The 11,368-nt window shown below is 36.8% G+C and overlaps 1 non-coding gene across 1 annotated transcript; it reads left to right on the forward strand.

The window, feature by feature from the left end:
• Positions 1-2,984: 2,984 nt before the first annotated feature.
• On the forward strand, positions 2,985-3,091 carry LOC141634701 (small nucleolar RNA R71). The gene has a single exon (XR_012539426.1). It is a non-coding gene; the product is annotated as a small nucleolar RNA R71 (small nucleolar RNA).
• The last annotated feature ends 8,277 nt before the right edge of the window (positions 3,092-11,368 follow it).

Below are 11,368 nucleotides of genomic sequence, written 5' to 3' on the forward strand. Positions count from 1 at the left end.
TTTGTTTTTGTTGAATGTTGTTGAGGGTTTTTGTTTTTATGATGGAGGGGATGAGGGTTTTGATGTTGTGGGTAGTGTTTATGAATGAATGAATGAATGAATGAAGGTGGGAGGGGTTTTAAAGAGGCCGAAAATTTCAAAACTGCAGGGGCAATCCGTGCGGATTAGGCTCAATCCGTGCGGATTCTACTTCTTCTACCTTTGCAAAAGCTCGCCTAAAGACGGGCGGATTTGGTACAATCCGCTCGGATTTGCTGAACACGGGACGAGCGGATTTCTCCAAAGACGGACAGATTTCTGTCCAGAGAAATTTGCTTGTTTTTCTCAGCTGCAAAGACGGGCGTCTTTTCCCCAGGACGGACGGATTCTGCAGGACGGGCGGATTTTCAAGAATCCGCTCGGATTATTTAACAGTCAAGAAAATTTCAAAATTCAGCTCGATTCGGGGACGGGCGTCTTTTTGCAGACGCTCGGATTGCATAAGACGGGCGGATTCTTGGGAATCCGCTCGGATTCGTCCTCTGTGTACACGGATTCGATTCCACCCGTGCACAGCGCTTTCCCTTTATCATTCTTCCATTCTTTCTTTCAAGTCTTGTGTTCTTCTTTGTGGGGGCACTACTAAGGCATGGATAGCCTAGGCAATTGCCATCCCCACACTAAGGTAAAGCACTACACATCAATTGAAATTGTTAGTCCCTCCCTCACTTCTCTCTTTCATGACAATTATTTTGATCAAAGTAAATAAAAATCCAAAGATGACAAAAATGCAATACAAGAATTGAAATGTAAGTTAGGGAGTTAGAAATATTTACAAGTGGTGGTTTAGGGAGGACTCCACCAAACTCTCATTCTTGATGAGATGTTAAGGGGGCATGTTCAAGGTGTTGTTGATGTTGCTCAACACCTTGAAAAAGTAATCAAAAGCTTGTTCATTATTATGGTAGAGGTCCTCAATAGACCGTGACCCTTGTTGTTGATCATGATCGATGGCATGCCCAATGTAGGGATTAAAAATCCCTTCAAACTCGTCATCCCAAAGACCACAAACTTCATTGAGTTGATCATTGAAAATCTCTTGCTTAGATGGAGACAACTCTCCCAATTTCTTCTCTTGGCCAATGAGGCCATCCTCTTCTTCCTTGGTTGATTTTGATGAGCTTTGCAAGCTCTCCTTGTCTTAATTCACTTGCTCTTTGAATGGAGCATCTTCAACTTTCTTCCTCCATTGGAGTTCCGATTTCTTCCTTTCATCTTTTCGGCTATAATGATCAATCATGAAACACGGCTCATGCAAACGAGGAGCTCTCATAGTCTTGTCAAGATTAAAAGTTATGCTTTCATCTCCCACTTCTAGAGTGAGCTCTCCATGTTTCACATCAATCACCGCACCGGCGGTGTGTAGGAATGGTCTTCCTAGGATGATTGGAATGTTGGAATCTTCCTCCATATCAACAATGACAAAGTCCACCGGGATGAAAAACTTCCCAATTCGCACGGGGACATCTTCCCATATCCCTAACGGTGTCTTCGTTGATCTATCGGCCATTTGGAGTGTGATGTTGGTGCATTTAAGCTCTCCCATCCCCAACCTTTTACTTACCGAGTACGGCATGACACTCACACTAGCCCCTAGATCACATAAGGCTTTGTTGATCGTTGTGTCGCCAATGGTACACGGTATTGAGAAGCTTCCCGGATCCTTTAACTTTGGAGGTGAACTCCCTTGAAGTATTGCACTACTCACCTTAGTGAAGGCGATAGTCTCAAGTTTCCGGATCGACTTCTTCTTTGTGAGGATATCTTTCATATACTTCGCATAGGCCGGAACGTGATTGATTAATTCCGTGAAAGGAATTGAGACTTCTAAATTCTTCACAATTTCCATGAACTTTCCAAGTTGATCATCAAATTTGGGCTTGGCTTGACGACTTGGAAAAGGAAGTCTAATCATAATGGGCTCCTTCTCTTTGGCCTTGTCTTCACTTTTCTTTGAACTTTCTTCTTTTGTTGATTCTCCATCTTTGGAGTTTTGCACAATTTCTTCCTTTTCACTAGCTTCCACAACTTCATCCTCAACTTGCTTCTTTGGTGCTTCATACCTTGTACCACTTCTCAAGTGAATGGCACTAACCGTTTCATGTCTAGGGGGATTACTTTGAGGTGGTAATTGCCCCTTTTGTCTTTGTGAGCTTGAAGATGCTAGTTGAGTCAATTGTGTTTCCAACATCTTGGTGTGAGCTAGAATGTTGTTGATGGTGGTTTCCTTTGCTTGGCTATCTTTTTGCATTTGGGTGAAAAATTCTTGTTGATTCTTTTGCATTTGGAGGACCGCTTTTTGGACATCAAAACCTTGGTCATTTTGGTGATTGTATGGATTTTGATTTTGGTAACCTTGGTTTTGATTGTAAAAGGGTCTTTGATTTTGGTTTCTCATGGGTGGTGGAGTGTATGTTGTTTGAGGGTTTTGAACATTTTGGCTTTTGTATGAGAGATTTGGATGGAACTTGGTGTTCTCATTGTAAAAATTGGAATAAGGGGTACCACTCTTGTAAGCTTGGAAAGCATTAACTTGTTCGGTTGTTCCCCTACACTCACTTGGGTTATGACCCAAAGTTCCACAATTCTCACATATCCCACATGGGATTGATGAGGATGCCGTCATGGCATTGACATGATGCTTCGATGATTTTGAGTTTTCCTCAAGTCTAGCCATAGCTTGTTCAAACTTCAAGTTGATTGTGTCAATGTGAGCACTAAGTTGAGCACCCAATTGAGTAACGGAGTCCACTTCATGCTTTCCTCCTCTAGTAGCCTTGCGAGGTCTACTATATTGTGAGTTATGGACCGCCATTTCCTCAATCTTGTTCCATGTTTGATTGTCATCAACTTCGGTGAACATTCCATTTGATCCCATATTGAGAATGTTCCTAGAATCTTCATATAAACCATTCCAAAATTGTTGCACCAAAAACCATTCGCTAAGTCCATGGTGAGGACATGAGCGACAAATACCTTTAAACCGCTCCCAAGCTTCATACAAAGACTCTTCATCCCTTTGCTTAAAACCCGTAATTTGAGCTCTTAGCATGTTGGTCTTTTCCGGTGGGTAGAATTTTTTGTAGAAAGCTAGAGCCAACTTCTTCCAAGAATCTATTCCAAGGGTGGCCTTATAAAGGCCCTTCAACCATTGCCTTGCGGTGCCGATTAAGGAAAAAGGAAATAAGACCCATCTAATTTGGTCTTGAGTCACGCCCGTTTGAGAGATAGCATCACAATAATCGTAAAAGGTTTCCATATGAGAATGAGGATCCTCACTAGGCATCCCCCCAAATTGGCTCCTTTCAACTAGTTGGATGAAGGCGGACTTGGCAATAAAATTTCCGGTGAGATGTTGCGGTGTAGGAGTACCATTTGGTAGATTATCCTCGGTGGGTACGGAGTGTGACGAGAATTTTGGCATTGTAGGTGGATTTTGTGGGGTATTGTGTAATGGGTTTTCTTCTCCTTCTATTGCGAAAGGATTGACAAACTCACTAGTGGGTTGAACAACTTCACCAACACCTCTCAAATTCCTCCTAAAAAGTCTCCTATTGTTCGTCAAGGTTCTTTCGATTTCACGGTCAAAAGGTAACAAATCACTTTGTAACCACATGCAAAATATCAAACAACTCAAAAACAATTAGAACAAACCTTGAGGAGTGTTACTTCCTCAAGGTGAAGAAAGACACAACTAATAACAATAAGAAGAAATCTAAGTCAAACAAACACTTTGTCCCAAAGAACGGCGCCATTTTTGATCGGTGCATTTCGTATTCACAAATAAATAGATGTGGTCGTTGGTCACGGTCGAATCAAAACACAATTTATAGCTTAACAAGCAACTCTACAATTAGTAAAGAGGCAAGTAAAGGTCGGATCCCAAGGGACGGGAGTTGAAATGAGATTTCTATTGTAACTAGCGGTGTCTAAGGGGTGTCACAAATTGGGTTGATGTAGAAGGTTACTAAACTAGAATAACAATGAAAAGAAACAAGCAAGATGAATAAAAAGGGTGTAAACAATTGATTAAAGGCACTAGGGTGTCATGGGATCATAGGGGAATCATGGGATATGATCATACAAACATGTTCTCAAATTATAAGCAAGCAATTATTGTTGTGATGGATTGAGTTGGGTTATATCTTACAATCCTAGGAAAGTTTGGGTCCGGAGCCGAATCGATTAGATTGTACAACACCTACAAGTCGACTTAATCTTCCCTACTCAACAACATGCATGGTCTAATGAGACTCGAGTTGGGTTATGTCTTACAAGTCTCATTGAAAAGATAGGAGATGATAGTAAATGCAAGGATTCATAGGCTTAGCATTTCATCAAGTATAACATGTGCATGAGTTGAGATCAAAACAAGCAAGCAAATAAAGCATGAAAGCATATTAATTTAAGCATGAATCATTCCCCATGTTGGTTTCCCCTAATCACCCATTAACCCTAGCTAAGAGACTACTCACTCATTATCATGTTGATCATGTTAGCAAGGTTGTCAATCATACTAACAATATGAAACATGATGAATAAATGAAAGTAATTAACAATAATTAAAAAGGGATTAAGAGATTATACCTACTAATGATTCCAATAATAAAGCAAGAATAATAGAAGTACTTGAATGCTAGATTGAGAGGTTGTCAATCTCCCAATAATAACCCAAATAATCTTCAATTACCCAAAATAAAGGATGAACAAAAGAGAGATTAAAGAACTAAAACTTGGATTAAAACTTGATTAATACTTGATTACAATATTGAAGAGAGTTTTGATTGATATTAACTACACTAATTATTGATAAGAAGAACATGCTCCTCTAATTAGCCTAATGGGGTATTTATAGTGAAAATTAGGGAGGATGCATTAGGGTTAACTAAGGGCTAAACTAGTAATTACACTTTTTAAGTTGAGCAAGGAGGACCCGGTATTTTCTGAGAGAAGGGCTTCTCTTTTCGTAGCTTGAAGAAGGCAATCCGTCTTTGTGAAGAAATCCAAGGCGGAATAAGGTCGGGACGGCCGGATTTGGGCGATGGAATCCGAGCGGATTCTGGGGAATCCGGACGGATTGTTGAGGGGGAATCCAAGCGGATTCTGGCAAGGGACGCTCGGATTGTGCAGGACGGACGGATTGCTGGCAATCCGCTCGGATTGTCAGTCAGCATAGTAACTTCTTCTTTTTCTTCCCTTTTCTTCATAAATTCCTTGGGGATTTCCTTGGGGACTCAAGGATCTTTCCTCAACATTGCTCTTCTACTATGGTATGTACAAAGGCCTTCTAATCTTGTCTCTCCTTGATGCTTGGTCATTGGATTCGATCAATTTAGTCTTGTTTTGCCATGAAAATGCAAGATTCTTACTCATTTCCTACCAAGGGATCAAAATCTCAAAGAATATGCAAAACAAAGAACTAAAGATAAGAAATGACCCAAATAAGCACTAAAAAGCATGGAAACAAGGCTAATTCGGGGGCTAAATATGCGCCAATTATGGTCACATCAATAACACTTCGGATTGGGTCCACATCCCTTAATTATTCATAATCGCATTGGGTATAGGAGGAGGCGCACGACTCTGGTGTGTGGATTAGAGGTGAGTTAATGTTATTTGTCGAATTGTAAACATTTGACAATAGAGTAATACTATAATAACACTGCATTAACAATAGAGTAACATAACAATAACACTGCAATAACAGTAGAGTAACACCACAATAGCACTGCAATAACACCATAGTAACACCGGAGTAACAACACAATAACACCCGAGTAACATGTGGAGCAACAAGTTGTAACAAAAAAGAATAACACGAAATAACAGGTGGTAACATAAAAAAAAAATAAAGGTTACATAATGAGAAAATTAGAGAAACATGAGAACATAACAATTACACTGGAATAATAGTGTGAGCACAAATTCACCACAAGAAACCAAACTCACAAGATCCAAACACTCTCTCTCTCTCTCTCTCTCTCTCTCTATATATATATATATATATATATATATATATATATATATATATATATATATATATATATATATATATATATATATATAAGTCCATAAGTCCTTCTATGACCCCTTGGATGGTAAAGATGGATGACTAAGATGAACCTCTAAAAAAGGCGGTTAAGGGCCTATTTTAACACACTTTCTCCTCCTTCACTAATCCTCCATAATTAATACAAAGTTTATGACACTTTTATGGAGTTAAGGGTAAGATTAGTACCTGAACTTTGCCTTTTTTTACAAGTAAAAGTCTAAACTATCTAACTTTACAGTTAAGTGACTCAAACTTAACACCGTTAATTAACCTTCATAGCTAATAAATTAGACCCATATCATACATGAAAAAGGCGGGAGAACTCTTACAGTAGTATGCAACTGAAAGTGTAAAACCCAGCAATACACCATCAAAACTTAAACCATCTTACCAAAAAATAGAAAACCCCTTTCTATTCCCATCAAAAAATAGAAAACCCATAAAAAAGCTTCACTCGTACAACTTGTGACAAAACTCATCAAGATCAATACAAAATCAATTAAGTGCTTAGTTTTTTGTATATTTGATTTTTTTCGTCATTTAGCTTGCTTTATGTATTTGAAGTAATTAAACACCCAATATAATTAGGGGATTCTAATTTTAGAGATCATATAATAACTTGTATAATTGATTTTGTGATATTAATTGTATAACCCAATGGCGTGAATGAATTTACTTTGATCAAGCTTAGATATTATTATGATTATGTCCTGATAGTCCATATTCTGGTTTATGAAAAAAGTGGAAGACGAAACTTGCTATCATATATTTATGTCTTACAAATTACGTACATTAATCTATATTATCGTCATTGTTTACATAATTTGGGTGGAAACTTGTAGACATGTCTTTGAATGGCCGGAAATAAGTAAAAGGGAAAGCATGGATACAGGACATTGAAGCCGTAACAACTAATTTCGGAACAAATAACTTTTTTGGGAATAATACGTAGTTTGGTAAAATTAACAATGGTCATTAGTTATGGATGAAGTGTGTGTGTTTTTTTTTGGTGAACAATATTTTGATATAACTGTTTGTTTTCATAAGTTCTAAGAACAATATAGTTGCGTATACTCCAATATGACTTGTCATAAGTAGATTTAACATCAAAAAGTTAACGGTGTTAAGTTAGAGTCACGTAACCGTAAAGTTAGATAGTTCGGACCCTTAACTGTAAAAGAAAGCAAAGTTCGGGTACTAATCTTACCCTTAACTCCACTTTTATGAGTGTAACTTTAATCCAAAATATTGTAACTTTTTACGAGATTAACTTTAGTGTTTTACGAGTGTAAATTTAATACTAAATAATGTAACTTTAAACTAAAAAGTGAATTTGACGGATTTTTTTTTTGACTTTTAGTAATTTTATGGCAAGTTTACGACATTTCAGTATTTTTTTAGAGTTTAACTTTAGTATTTTACGAGTATAACTTTAATACTAAATAGTGTAACTTTAAACTAAAAAGTTATTTTGACGGATATTTTTTTGACTTTTTGTAATTTTAAGACAAGTTTACGACATTTCAGTATTTTTTAGAGTGTAACTTTAGTGTTTTACGAGTATAACTTTAATACTAAATAGTGTAACTATAAACTACAAAGTGATTTTTGACGGATATTTTTTTGACTTTTTGTAATTTTAAGACAAGTTTACAACATTCAAGTATTTTTTAGAGTGTAACTTTAGTGTTTTATGAGTCTAACTTTAATAATAAATAGTGCAACTTTAAACAAAAAAGTAATTTTGACGACTATTTTTTTGACTTTTTGTAATTTCAAGACAAGTTTACGATATTTCAGTATTTTCTAGAGTGTAACTTCACTGTTTTACGAGTATAACTTTAATACTAAATACTGTAACTTTAAACTAAAAAGAGATTTTGACGGATATTTTTTGACTTTTTGTAATTTTAAGATAAGTTTTTGACATTTCAATATTTTTAGAGTGTAACTTCAGTTTTTTACGAGTGTAACTTTAATACTAAATTGTGTAACTTTAACCTAAAAAGAGATTTTGACGGATATTTTTTTTGACTTTTTGTAATTTTAAGACAAGTTTACGACATTTTAGTATTTTTAGAGTGTAACTTCAGTGTTTTACGAGTGTAACTTTAATACTAAATAGTGTAACTTTAAACTAAAAAGTATGTTAACGGATATTATATTGACTTTTTGTAATTTTAAGACAAGTTTACGACATATAAGTATTTTTAGAGTGTAACTTTAAAGTTTTACGAGTGTAACTTTTAGTCCAAATTTATGGAACTTTAATCTTTTTTGATAAATTAAATGGAATTTATGTAATTTTAAGACAAGGTTCTGTAATTTTAGTCCTACTGAAACTTTAGTCCATGACGGTGTAACTTTAGGCCATAAAAGTGTACATTTAGTCCAAGTTAATGTAACTTTAGCATTTTGTGGGTGCTACTTTAGTCATTGACAGTGAATTTTAAACTTTTATTTTATAACTTTAGACTTTTAAAGTCATTTTGTATATTAAAATTAGAATTTACGTAACCTCATCACACGTCTTTATAAATTTACATAACTTTAATAGAGGAGGTATGTAACTTCAATGAGAAAGAAAGTAACCCTAATTGAATACTAGTGTACCTTAATATAATAATAGTGTAAATTTAGTCATAAATAGTGTAATTTTAATCGTAAATAGTGTAACTTTAGTTTTAAATAGTGAAACTTTAGTCGTATTGTAACACTCGCCATTTTTGGTTATTTATTTTTAACTATTAATATTGATTAAATTGAATAAATTTCCATTTTATATAAGATAAGATTTTATTTAATAAAAATAGTGCATTTTGTCTTTATTTCTTAAAATAATAAAAGTATGTCGGTATTGAAACTCCTTCTATATTTTACTTCAAATCTCGAGCTAGATTTTAAAAGTTCGTATTTTCTCTTTCGGCCTTCTTCATTTTAAATCGATACGAATCTTTGGACTCAGAAACAGACCTGTTTACTGTCTAAACCTAAAATCCACGCGAAAACTACAAAATGACTTTATCGTAGTTATGCCGTCATCTTCCTCTCCTTTTCAATTCGTGAAAATAAACTCCTTTGGCTGCCATATTTCTTTGGTTCTGTTCTCCTTCGTTACTCCATCGTTTTGTGCAATTCTTGCACCGATGGGTTGTTCTTACTTCCTAATTCAAATCCATGCTTTGGGTTTTGTCCTTAGCATCCCTTATTTCACAAAAAACAGGCCGCAATATCCCTCGGCGCAAAAAACAGTGCGGTTTTGCATCATCATGTTCGTGGGCTTAGTACTCTTTACTCGGGCTAAGCCATTTAAAATCGAGACTTCCAGGTGATAGCCCTTGATGTCTAGAACTGCTCTATGATGGTCGTTTTTTAATATACGTCTGTTTCATCCATCAAAAAGAAATCCTTCGAGCAGTTCGCAGTTTTGATCCTTTTTCGACTATCCAACTTAAAACCTTTATATCTCCCTCGTTTCTTAACGGAATTTGGTGTTTCTCCCATTGTTTTCTTCGTCTCTCTGTCCTCGCCGCTTTTTTGGAAGTATTTCTTTGTACCTTCTTTTGTAATTCGTGCCTTATGATGAAAACGAGCCAACACCCTCTGTTTCGTGAAAACAGAGTGTCACGGGCAGCACCTGTTCTTGACCCTATTCACACCACCTCGGAGCATCCTTGACTACTTCTCTAACTTTATTCACAAAATTGGAAGTCCCACGATTCCAAAACACTAAAGAACATAAACATCCGTAAAAGTGTAATCCCTTGATTCGTTATTGATTATTTCATAAGAATATATACAATGGAGTCTTCCTAAATTAGCTTGGTGAATTCCATAATCCTTGCCTAAGATCATGGAAGTCAATCACTAATTGACCTATAATTATGGGGTAAATCTCCTAAATATGCTAACTACTGAAATTACAAAGATTACAATCAATAATACAAATATTACAAATATTACAAAGAATATGCAAAGAATATTTCATATTCTAATACACCCCCTTAGTCGAAGCTGGAGGAGGTCGGATACTGAGAGTAGCTCGGAAATCGTTGAACAAAATTTTAGGAAGACCTTTTGTAAAGACATCTGCAAATTGGTAGCGTGAAGGGACATGTCGGACCTGAACTTGACCGAGAGCGACCTTTTCCCGTACAAAGTGTATATCTAATTCGATATGTTTCGTGCGTTGATGATTGACGGCATTTTCGGATAAATAAATGGCTAAGACGTTGTCACAGTAAACAAGTGTTGCTCTGCGAATAGGACACTGAAGTTCAAGAAGCAAATTACGTACCCAACATGATTCTGCGACTGCATTAGCTACACCCTTATACTAGATCTCCGCACTTGAACGAGAGAGATTGGCTTGGCGTTTTGAGGACCACGAGATGAAGTTATCACCAAGGTAGACACAGTAGCCAGATGTAGACCATCGGGTGTCGAGGCACCCTCCCCAATCGACATCGCTGTACACTGTCAAGTTGGAGGTGGATAAATTGAAGAGATGTAACCCATAATTAGAGGTACCCTTCAAATACCGAATGATGAGCTTGAGGGCACCAAAATGGGCTTCGCAAGGGTCGTGCACATAGAGACATATTTTCTGCATCGCATATGAGATGTCGGGACGGGTGAAGGTCAAATATTGGAGGGCACCGACCAAACTGCGGTATAATGTGGGATCCGAAACAGGGGCACCCGAGGAAGCACTTAGTTTCGATTTCGTGTCAACCGGATTTTGGGCAGGCTTGCAAGAGGTCATCTTAACACAAGAAATAATGCCCTCTGCATATTTTTGTTGATGTAGGAATAAGCCCTTGGAATGGCGCATGGCAGAAACCCCGAATAAGTAGTTCATGGGACCAAGATCAGTCATTCCAAACTCAGAGCGCATAATTTTAACTTGAAGAGCATTATTAGAAGTGTCTAAAATAATATCATAAACATATAAAAGTAAGTAAGCAATGTTGGCACCATCATGGTAAATAAATAGAGAAGTGTCGGATTTTCTATGTTGGAAACCGATGCTCGAAACAGAGGAAGCAAATCATTGATACTAGGCACGCGGTGCTTGTTTGAGGCCATAAAGAGATTGTTTGAGAAGGCAGACATGATCGGGATGTGTACGGTCCCGAAACCCGGGTGGCTTATACATGTAGACCATCTCCGCGAGATGACCATGTAGAAAAGCATTCTTCACATCAAGTTGTCGGATAGACCATTTTTTAGAAACCTCAAGGCTAAGAACGGTTCGTATTGTGACCGGTTTCACCA

Source organism: Silene latifolia, chromosome Y, assembly GCF_048544455.1.
Source record: "Silene latifolia isolate original U9 population chromosome Y, ASM4854445v1, whole genome shotgun sequence".
NCBI classification, from domain to species: Eukaryota; Viridiplantae; Streptophyta; class Magnoliopsida; order Caryophyllales; family Caryophyllaceae; genus Silene; species Silene latifolia.